This window comes from Lissotriton helveticus, chromosome 1_1 (genome assembly GCF_964261635.1).
Source record: "Lissotriton helveticus chromosome 1_1, aLisHel1.1, whole genome shotgun sequence".
Classification (NCBI taxonomy): Eukaryota; Metazoa; Chordata; class Amphibia; order Caudata; family Salamandridae; genus Lissotriton; species Lissotriton helveticus.
Genome location: NC_136057.1, coordinates 586,376,200 through 586,388,820, shown reverse-complemented (window position 1 = coordinate 586,388,820; position 12,621 = coordinate 586,376,200).

Sequence of the window (12,621 nt, the reverse complement as noted above, 5' to 3'; positions counted from 1 at the left end):
ATTGGTTAGATTTTTGTCAAGTATTAGTACCAGCTGGGTATCATCGGCATATGCGATCGTACTGAGGAAGAGATAAGTTTGATCAGGGGAACCATATAAAGGTTGAACAGTGTGGGGCTTAAACTTGAGCCCTGCGGGACCCCTGTTTTCAACACTTTCTCCTCGGAGCAGAATCGGCCCAACATAGTGACCTGACGCCTGTGTACCAGGAAACTTCTGAACCATTCGAGAACGGTTCCCGCTATGCCCGCATTAGCTAGGCGGTGTAAAAGGATAGCATGGGACACCGTATCGAATGCTGCAGAAAGATCTAACAGGATCAGGACCGCATTCTTGCCCTGATCCAATGCAGCTCGAATGGTCTCAGTTGTGGACAGTAATGCAGATTCAGTTGAATGGTGTGCCCTAAAGCCAGCTTGACATGAGTGGAGGATTTCATTCTCCTCCAAGAAAGCCATCAACTGTTTGTTGACATAGGATTCCGTCAGTTTACATAGGGCAGGGAGAAGCGAAATTGGGCGCAGATTAGTAAGTGTAGCCGGATCCTTCACGGCCTTCTTTTGCAGGAGTCTGACTGCTGCCACTTTCCATCGCAGGGGAATCTCACCCGATAGGAGGGATGAATTAATGATAGAATTTATTTCAGGATTGACCTCTCCTACTATTGCTTTCAGCAGGGTTGGGGGGCAGGGGTCAAATGGAGATCCTGACTTAATAGTGGATATCGCCTTATATGTGTCTTCCAAGCTGATTGGGTTGAAAGTTTCCCAGCAGGGTTTGTGCCTGTTTATTTTCGACTTGGCCTCTGACTCCTCTCACTCAAACAGAGGGAAGTCTTTCGTAATAGTATCTATTTTCTGTGTGAAATAATTGGCTATCTCATCGCATAAGGTCTGTGAAGGTGGGATCTCTTGTGTCAGTACTTTAGGGTTTCTGAAACTATTTACAATTTTAGATATTTCTTTCTGTTTATTACCTGTAGCTTCAATTCGGGACGTGTAATACTTGACTTTTGCCCTTTTGATCGCGGCATAGTAGTGTCTCCTCCCCGTCTTGTATGCCCCTTTTTCTTCCTGCCCATAATAGCGTCGCCACTTTCGCTCTAGGACTTTAACATTGCCCAACATTTCTTTTAGTACACTTGAGAACGAAGGTGCAGAATTATTTTCTTTCCTAGGTTTGGATCTCGTCCCTGCATTTATTATCTTGTTACCTATCTCAGTCATCCAACCCTCAAATCTCTGATTATCAGTGTTGATGTTCACCGAAAGAGTGGGTTTACTCTCCTTTATCCAGTTGTGAAGGTCCGGGTGTTCTACAATTTTACCCCAGCAAGGTACGGGTTTGCCCTTTTGGTATTTCTCCTTTCTCTTTATCTCATTTCCCTCAGTCCTGAGGCTAAACTCAATAAATTTGTGGTCCGTCCATGTTTGTAAAACCGGCGATTCTACTTTCATCGCCTCTATATTGGAGCTGATGCAGTCGAGAATATGTCCTGCTGAGTGGGTAGGTTCTGAGATTTGCATCGTCAGCCCCAGAACATGCAAGATTTCTTTAAAACTAGAGGCGTGTTGGTCATTTGGATCGACCAAGGGCAGGTTTAAGTCTCCTAATGTGGTGAAATTTGCGAACCTGAGATTCTAAGATCTGTGTGGAATGTCCTGGAGGGCGGTACAACAGTGCACCTGCGAAGGTGAAAGTATCGCTTGCTTGGATGCAGAAACTTAGGCTTTCAGCTCCTCTCATATCCGGAAGCTCTGTTGTTATGCATTTTAGAGTGTCTCTATAAATAATAGCCAGTCCGCCACCTCGGTGAACTGGTCTATCCTGCCTCTGGATTGAGAAGTCAGGGGGTAAGGCATGTACTATATCTGGGATCGACCACTCTCGTAGCCATGCTTCAGTGATAAATAAACAATCTAGCTCTTTTTCGATGATGAGATCATAAATGTGAAGGGCATTTTTGCACATTGATCGTGCATTTATCAATCCCCCTTTATGAATTTAGGAAGTCACCCCAAACCCTCTCAAAAATCTCCAATTTTCATTAATTCTATATGTGAATCTTTCATGTAAGGCCACTTTAAGGAGCTTTATCCTCCATTCCATCAGAGTGGGGCCTGGGTCCTGGCACTAATGTCGAAGAATACATAACTTGGCCATTGCAGTGGCGAGCCATCGATGGGAGTAAGTATCTATCTTGGGAGCGTCACCAATGTCAGTGAAGGAGGGCAATGTGGGCCAACAGCCTTAGGTGAAAAGCATTTAGTGTGAAACCGTCTGAGGTGCGTCCACACCCCAGCCCAATAGGGCTGGATCTGTGGGCAAATCCACAAAATATGGAATAACTCACACTCATCCACTGGGCATCTCCAGCAGTGACTATGGGGCAATAAGCCTGCCCGGGATAGTTTTTTCGAGGACCAGTACCAACTGTGTAGTACCTTGAAATAAAGGAATTTAAAGTGAGAGTTTTGGAGTTCCCTGTCGTGGGGGTGGAGTTGGTCCACCCAGTCCGGACATAATCTCTACCCTGGGTAATTTGCCACTTGGTCCTGGTCTCAGTCATGGTAGGTTTTGAGTGGAGTTTTCCAATTAGAACTCTGTAAAGGCCTGAGACTAAACCCCTATGCCCCCCTACAGACTGAGATAACATTGAATGTGGGAGACCTCAAGTTCTACTGGCAGTGGGCCATGTGCGGAGCAGAGACAATAGGAGAGTTGGTGACATTTCCAGTAGTCCACTTGGGTGAGGTTGAATTCCCTTCTAAGCAAAGGAAAGGGCATGAGGGCCCACCATCTAGAAGGTGGCTGTTCTGCAACACTCCCTTTTCGCATCAAGTCTGCCAAAAGAAGGTGAAGTTAGCTGTGGAAAGAGCAGCATTGTGCCAAACAGGTGATGTGCTGCGGAGGAGAGGATCAATCCCCATAAGACTGTGGGTCAATTTACTGAGTGCATCAGTAGCTGCCAGTATCGGGTTCCCCTTCCAGGGGGAAAAGAAGGCGGGAGCCTGTGAGGCGTCCCTCAATAGCTACCCACATTGGGGTAGGCAAACTCCACCAGCTATCATATTAGCCCACAGCCCTGAGACCCTCAGTCTGGGGCATCTGCTACTCCAGATGTAGGAGTGGATATCTGTCTCTATACCCAGCAGGAGCAAATAGGGCATCTTAAGAGGTAGCATGGCAAAGACATTATTATTCATGGGTGCCACTGTCATCAGTATTGTTTGCACCCAACCCCTGAACGAAAGATTCCGATGGCCCCACTTAAGAAAGTCCTGCTTGTATTATTCTCACAAACTGAAGAGGTTGTCCTCCACCATCCTACAGAGGTTGCTATTATTAAGGATTGTCCAAATATTTCAGCCTAATGGGATCCCACTGGACCTTGTTTACATGCATGCAAGCTATTGTGGTCCCTGTTGCCGAAGGTATTGCCTCACATTTTGTCAGTTAATTTTATAACCATATAGTCGGGTGAAGCAGGCTATGAGGAGTATCACCGTCTCCAGGGAAGATTGTGGTCCAGAGAGAAGAAGAGGATGTTGTCTGCATATATCAGGGGCTTCACCTTGAGGGGTCCCACAGTAATCCCCTTCACCTCCTCAGACTGGCACAGGGCAGGGGGTTCCATCGCAAAGGAGTCAGTGGGGAGAGAGGGCAGCCCAATGTGTGCCCAGTTGGATTAGGAACCTTCGGGACACAAATACCCTACACTCAGCGATGGGGTATCATACAAGAAATTAACTCATCACTTTGGCCCATCTTTGCCAGTATCCTAAAAAGATATGGCCATTCCAGGCAATTGAATGCCTTTGCAGCTTCAAGGGACTGTACAATTCTTTCATCCAGGCCCTCTGTAACATGCCATAGAACATGTGAAAGGGTGCAGAAGTGACCGCACAATGTACACTGTGGGATAAAACCCACCTGAGATGGATGAATCAGTTATGGGATCACTTTTCCTAGCTGGATAGCCACGCTCTTGGCTAGGATCTTAAAGTCAATATTCATGAGAGAAATTGGACAGTAGCTGGCACATTCGTATGGGTCTTTACTGTCTTTAGGAATGACCAGGATGGTGGCAGTATTGGAGATCAAGCCCAGGGAGCTCGCATTAACAACTTCCTTATAGGCGTGGGTGAGGAGTGAGGTCAGGAGCGGTTTGCCTATTTTGTTGAACTCCATGCGGAGTCCATATTCTGAAGAACCGGGTCTTTTTCAGAACCGGCGGTGCCAGAGACACACCCGATGTCTTTGGATTCACCTGTCTTGGCAAACAGAGACACGGAATACTTCTAGGTGGCGTCAGAGATCAAATGTATTAGCTGCAACTAGTAACAGTGAACCAAGCAATACAACACGGTGTATAACTCAGGAACCTGCTCAATTTGTGTAGAGCAAGACATCTTCTTTTATGCACAGTTTCAACCCATTACAAATGCACACCCATTGCGGCAAATTCTGACCAATAGAAACACATTTCTATACATTATCACATTCCAAAAAGCTCACTTTACATTGTACCAACCAACAAGTTAATTATTAGGACTGTCCCAAATTCGATTACCAAAAGCCGGACAAACTCATAATTGAAAGCACTAACCATGTAATGAAAAGACATACAGAAAAGAGCAATTCAGATGTAGAGTAGGGTAAGATATGTGCAAGAAACTAAAGACTAACGATATCCTGAACAATGATTGGATTCCCAGATTACTATCAGCTAACGAAACTAGCTGCGTGGAAGGGTCAGTTTCAGGTGAAAGGGGTCAGCATCTTGCAGTTCACTTGCAAGTCGAAAAGGCCCACATTAATATGTACATGAACAACGAGGACCATGCAACTTCGTTCGTTCGTTTACTACCTCGGCCTACGTGAGGGCAACATAAAATGGCGTCTCGAACAACGCAAAACAAAATGGAGTCCAGTCCCGAAAACCACGGAACCACAGACCCTCCTTTTGCCATTACGTAGGCAATGACCCAAACCCATGTCAATCTGAATCCAGCTCTATATCTATTCTCATCAGATCATCAAGGTGTTGCTGCAACATCATCCTATTCTCTCTCGCTTCACTCGAAATGGGTCTTCTCACACAGATCGTAGCACAAAGGCCACAAATGGCGGGACCACACTGGATACATAAGCAACACGAGAAAAGGATCGCTAAAGCCATACCAAAAAACATTAGAACCTTCCATCCCCATTTAAACAGCAGTTCCCAAAACCATCCTATCAATGACCAGTTACCTTCGTCCACATTTATAGACTCAGCAGACTTATGCAACTTCTGGATAGCTTGGTACACCGTCGGGGCATTATCTGGTATGAAAACTCAGCAACTAGATACAATCAATTTGCATACCCCACCTCTATCTGCCAGTATAATATCTAGAACAAAGCGGTTCTGTAATGTCATAAGGCGATCCGCTTGAAGCTCAGCAGTAATATTACTAAGGGCACCTGCAGTCTCATTTATAGTGGCCTCAACCACTCTCGTAAGCTGACGAATATTCCTACCTTTAGCCATAGGACCCCAAAAGGGCAGAAAACCCTTAAAGAAGTCTCCAACTTCTTGTGCGACAGTATCTTTCGCATCGATAATACCTCTACCAAATCTTGTCTTATGGTAGTCAAAAAGCAGCTGTATATGTAGGGAGAAGCACAAACGCCACATAACATGTGCCCGAAAAATCAGACGGCAACCATGTATACGCTCTGTCATAACAAACAAAATATGTGCCTTTGGCTGGCACGAACGGAGATTTCTGGGACGTATAAACGTATGGGTGAACACACACACTCTTACCAAGCTGAGCTCTCGGATTCTGACCATTACCTTGTAAGCAAAGATGACCACGGTGGGGTACAATCCAAATCGGAGGAGACCTTTTCTGTCTCTTTTTCTCTGTCAGACTAACACTATATGTTGTTTTATTCCAACCGACATATGCTCGTACCTCATCTTTGGGAATAGCATTATACGCGTCAATATCTCTAATCATATCGACTATTCCCAGTATCAAAGCATTCTTCCTCACATTATCATTAACAGAACGCACTGGAGAGGCTTCATTCGCATAAATAAACATTGATTGGAGTGCCTAAACTGACCCATTAGGTGAAAAAGGCAAAACCAAATATGGCATTCCCTTATATGTCGTATGTGGCATAAGACCACACACCCAACAATTCGTAGTATTGATGACTAGCTGATGCTGATGCAACATCTGTATAAACGAATTATTCACAAATTCTGATCTTCGTGTCTGTTCATGTTCAGGCAACGTATGAAACTCATGTGAAGAAACAGTAGGAAAAGAAAGAGTAGGTTGGGAGGTAGATGTAAGCGGCTGTTGTGTGGCATAGAAAATCAAACCCACACAAGCTAACGCAACATTCAAAAGCATTAGAAAACACATTATTAAAAAACATTTGCTACGAACCAACATACATATTCGGACTTTAGAATTCACTTTCCTAACACTCTGGTCAGACTCAGAAAACTCCATCCTCTAACGTGCTGCTCACGGTCGTTACCTTCTTCACTTAAGTGTGCGCCAAGATCACACTAACGACCCTGGACCACAGACCTTGCGTCAATACGTGGTTCACCCCTTAAGAACTTCCTACCGTGACCCTGCAGCGGAGTCCGGATGGTGACTCGAAAAAGGAAAAAGGCAAAAAAAAAGTTTCTTGATCTGACAAAGTGTAAATTCACTACCTAAAAAAAAATTCCAATCTCATGTTTTTATTTGTCCAAATGTACAGTCTTTCTTGGTCTGAAATCGTAGCGTTCTTTATCAGGCACAGTAGGATCCTTAAATAAAAGTTCCGGATTGGTGGTGTCAATCTTCAGATGAGGAGGCACAGCAGCTTGCAGAACATCATCATCCTCGCGTTCTGACCGGGTCCATGTCAAATGAGCATCGCTAAAAGGAACGAATCTAGGGACCCGCTCACATTCGGAATCAGCTATACCATCCCTCACCCACTGATCATACGGTAAAGGCAAAGGAACTTTTTTACAGTGGGTGGCATGCACCCAGTTCTTTTTGCCAGCTACTCTAACAGCAGTTCTAGTAACCAGAAGAACTAAGTAGGGACCAGTCCATCTCGGTTCCAAGTTATTGGTGCGCTGAAAATTCTTGACGAGAACATAATGTCCAGGTTCGATGGAGTGGCCTGGATCTGTAGTAGCAGTCGGTAAACTGTCATAGACCTGTTGGTGGAGAACACTTAATTTAGCAGTCAAGTCTTGTATGTAATCAACTAACATAGGGTACTCAATACTGCTGTATTCTTTCGGACGAGGCACACCCCAAACATTCGCTGGATGACCAAAAACTATTTCATACGGACTAAGTCCCACTCGAGAATGCACAGTCGTCCTTGTTGACAAAAGAGCCAACGGCAAGGCATCCGGCCATGTAAGACCAGTGCTCACTTGTACCTTAGCTAATTTCAGCTTCAAGGTACCATTGTAACATTCAACAAGTCCAGCAGACTGGGGGTGATTCGCTGCATGGAACTTTTGATGTATGTCCAAACCAGAACACGCTTTCTTCATGATTTGACCCACAAATTCACTCCCATTGTCCGACCATACAATTCTCGGCAATCCATACCTAGGGAAATACTCTCTCAGCAAAACTTTGGCTGTAGACAAGGCAGTATTATCCTTTAGGGGGTAAGCCTCTACCCATCTGGAAAAAGCGCAAACAACCACAAGAACGTATTTCAGATTGTTACACCTCTCCATGTGAATATATTCTAACTGTATCACCTCAAACGGATACGTCGGAGGAGCAAAATGACCAACTTGATTTGGAATTCCCTTACCAGGATTATACTTCAGACTAATCATGCAATGCTTCACCACATTCTCTGCACATTTCGGAATTCCAGCATTCTGCCAAACTGGAGCCAACAACTTACATATTCCCTTCGAACTGATATGAGCCATTCCATGAGCCATAGTAACCACTGGGAGCACATACGCATCTAGCAACAACCATCGCTGGTGCTCCGACAACTCAATCCAACAACCTGTAGAATCCAACATACCCGTAGTCTCTCTTCAAACACTCACTTCTTTCTCTGTAGCTTCAGCCTGAATCATCTTCACACTTTCTATTGTGTCTTCACACATTCCACCAGCCATAACCCAATTAGCAGGGCCTGCAACATACATACGGCTCATCATGTCTTTCTCCGTTTCCTTCGCAACTTCATCCGCAAACGCATTCCCTCGACCAACATCGTCCACAACTTTCTTATGTGCACTACACTTCACAATTGCAATCTGCTTTGGGAGAGTGAGAGATTCCAAAAGTTCATTCACTAACTGCCCATGCTGTATTTTCGTGCCATGGGAAGTAAGGAACCTTCGTTCTCTCCACAAACGCCCAAAACTATGAGCAACACCAAACGCATACTGGCTATCGGTATAAACATTCACTCGCTTTCCTTCTGACAACACACACGCTCATGTCAAAGCAATCAACTCTGCTTCTTGCGCAGAATTCTGTGGTATGCGTGCTGTCTCAACAACTGTATGTAAAGTTGTGATAGCATACGCTGCAGTCGTCTCACCATTCGGAAGCTTAAAACACGAACCATCAACCCACAGAGTACCATCAACATTCTCAAGAGGAGTATCTTTCAGGTCGATCCTAGCTTTCGTTTCTTCTTCTGTACGAAGAAAACAATCATGCTGTTCTAGAGCATCCGTCTCTGTAGAGATCGGCAACAACCTAGCTGGATTCAACACATTACATCTTTTGATATGAACATGGCTAGCCAACAATGTCAACTCGTAACCTGAAAGACTTGCACTAGTAAGGTGCTGTGTCTTAGTCCTGTTTAATAAGGTATCCACTGCATGCGGAACCATCACAATCAACGTATTATCCAATACCAAACCAGCAGACTGTCGGATGGAACCCGCAGCTGCTGCTGTAGCTCTCAGACAACTCTGCAACGCTTTAGCAACTGGATCTAACGTAGCTGAAAAATACGCACATGGACGCTGCTTGTCTCCAAAACACTGTGTCAACACTGACAACGTACAACCTTCTCTCTCGTGCACACACAACGTGAAAGGCTTGCTGTAGTCAGGAGTACCCAACACAGGAGCCGAACACAATGCATCACGTAATTCAGAAAAACTCTTCTGACATTCGTCAGACCAAGGAAGAGGATACGGAGTATCTTTCACAGTCAATGCTAACAGAGGTTTCACCAGAAGAAAAAAATTGGGGATCCACTGTCTACAATATGAAGTAATACCCAAAAAGGCACAAACTTCTCTCTGTGTGGATGGCACACTCATTTGCGAAATCGCTTGAATTCGTTCTGGGGTCAATCGCCTTCCCTCCTTCGACAAGAGATGACCTAAGTAGGTTACTTCTTGGCGGCAATATTGCAACTTCGAAGGTGACACTTTATGATGAAGGTCAGACAAATACTATAACAATGAAAGAGTAGCCTCTTTACAAAACTTTTCGTCATCAGCAGTAACCAACAAATCATCGACATAGTGAATAAGAGTCGCACCAACAGGCAACACAAAACCGCCTGACTATAAATTGAAGGACTTTCACAATAACCTTGGGGAGCTCTCTTAAACCGGAAGCTTCGTCCTCCTAAAGAGAATCCAAAAATATCTCTACTCTCCTCAGCAATAGGAATACTGAAGAAAGCATTCTTCAGGTCAATGACAGAAAACCAGGCTGCCGAAGCAGGAATCAACGTCAACAAAGCAGTGATATCAGGGACCACAGGAAACTGTGGCACAACAATCTTGCTGACCTCTCGAAGGTCGATCACAAACCTGTACACAGGTGTCTGAGAAGCATCAGTACGCTTAAGGACAGGCAAAACCGGACTGTTACACACATTACCTCTTGTTTCCTCAACTACACCTTTCTCAACCAGATCATAAACAATTGCTAAAAGAGCTCTCTCACCATCGCTCGAGATCTTATATTGTGGAATACGAGGTAGTCTAGCATTCGATTTGAGCGTAACAACATATGGTGGGATCTGCAAAAGGCCAACATCATTTGGACCCGTAGCCCAAAGCATATCAGGAAGCGAACGTAATTCCAGTGGCAAACAATCCTTAGACAAATACATAGGAGAAATCACTTTCTTACCAAGGGTAAGCTGTACTCCCGAAGGAGGACAATGCAATGTCGCCTACAATCTCTTCAGCAAGTCCAAACCCAACAGATTCTCACCACAACCAATCGTTAGAATAAGTGGAGCTTCCAATTCACAAGGGCCAATGGAAAGGGACAAAGGACTAGAAATCGGATAACGAACTGGGGCGCCTGAAAATCCTACGGAAACATTGGTCAAGCCAGACAAAGGTGCGCCAGGGAGTTTAGAATGCATAATGGAACTCTTTGTCGCACCAGTATCCAAAAGAAAAGGTTCTATCACACCTGATGTAACCACTTCAACATACGGTCTACTCTGATCTACTGGAACTGACACTTCTCCCTTACTTTGTCCTTGGCTGTCCTAGTTATCATTAAAACCAACACACTCACCTTCAACACAGAAGTCCTCAACATAGTACTGAGCAGACTGACCACTCGGAACATTCTGTCTGTCAAAATAATTCGCAGAATTCTGTAGGGAAGGAGAACGCTCATTCTGGGGAATCACACCACGTCCTCTACCTCTAGGAGCTTGCTGAAAACCACCACGACCTCTCTGACCAGACACACCATTCGCACGCTGCAACAAAGCCGGGCAACTATTCTTAAAATGACCTTCCTCTCTACAATAAGCACACTGATTAGGGCCAGGAAAGAATCGCTGAACATAAGGCTCAGGTTTTTGTAACAATCTCTGAAATTGCGGAGGTTGCTGAAACTGAGGCTGATTCTGACGAGGTGGATAAGCTTGCTGTAAAAGAACTTTCGTCTTTAAATCTTTCGTTTTCTTCTCTGCTTTATCCTTCTCATCTTTATCCTTCTCATCTTTATCCCTATTCTCATAATATTGTGCAGTAGCCAATATCTGGGCAGACGAAGAAACAGCCCATGAACTCTCAGAATCCTTCAGCTTATTCGATAGTTTGGGAAGCAAATTAAAGACAAATTTGTCCACAAATAATCTTTGCCCACCTTCTGTACTCATGTCCTGGCCACTATGATCGATAAACGTCTCTTCAAACCTAGTGAAGAAATCAGGCACACTCTCGTCTTTCTTCTGCTTGCATGCTGCTAACTTATCCCAATTCACTCGTAACGCAGGCATCATCGTCTTCATTAAGTTAATAACTCTACCTGGCAATTCTGTAACCAAAGGTTCAGGTTTAGCACCTCCCTCTTGTCTGCCATCTGCAGCAATAATATTCGCCCAAGTATCTCCTAACTCTTGCGCATGATTCTCATGACGAATCTTCGCCCATAAAGGTTGCGGAACTACATTACCCATCAACATATCAATATCAGCTAAATTCAGAATACACGCATCTACTGTCTGAGACAACTCCTTATAGTAACCAGCAGGATTCTTACGAGGATCAGGTAAGGTCTGCTTTAGAGCCAAGACCTCTGCTCTCTTCCAAGGGACATGTAACCATACTCGCTGAAAATGTGCCAGAGCGGCAACAATACCCTGATTTACATTAGCCTGAACTGCTTCCTTCCATACAGGAGGAACTTCTCTCATAGGATACTGTCTCGCTTTTCTTCTAACAGAGGAATCAGGTTCGTACGATGTCTGAGGCGGAAGTCTAGATCTGAAAGCAAGTATCGTCTCTACGGCATCTGTAACATCAGATTCCACTATCATCCGTTTAGCAAAATCTGACTGAACATCAACTAGTTCCTGTGGGATCAAACCCAAATCATTATCTTCCCATTCCTGATGCAGAAACATACACATTACATTGAAAACATACCTTTCCTTAGGCGGTTCCCACTGAAAGAAAACATCCATAACCGCTGGCAAACTATACTTTAAGGCATTTATAATCCATCTACGAGCCAACAAATCCAACACAGCCCGTTCCTCGGAACCAGGAAGCCGACTACAACTCTGCTTAAGTTCCGAAACAGGGGTCATATTCAGTGACCCAAACAATGGAGACAACAAATTAGAAACAGTTTCTGTCATTCAGGAGGAGAAGAAGCAGACATAAGAACAGGAGAATGAGTATTTTGAGGCAAAGAAGGTGTAGAAATAAGAACAGATGGAGTCTCAGATGCAGAAGTAGAAGGCAAAGGAGTTTGAGGCAAAGCTCGTAGCAAAGTTGGCGACCCTAGAGCGAGCTGCACAGGAGGAGGCAATACCATCTGTGGAGTACCGGGTGGCTGAACAACAGCAGGAGGTTGAACAACAAAGGGTGGAACAACCGGGGAGAATAGAGGTGCAGTAGCACTCTGCACATAAGGAGGTGGCAATCTCAACAAGTGAGAGATCAAAGGATCTTTTTCAAGATCTTCAATCGTTTTCGGAGGAGGAGACGGCAAGGCCGGATAACATTTATCTATGGCCATACAACGCTGCCTATCTAAAACTTCACTCGCTCATTCCTCTCCATCATCCCTATACTGCCTAGCAGCTTGTAGTATTGACATATTCTTATCTTTC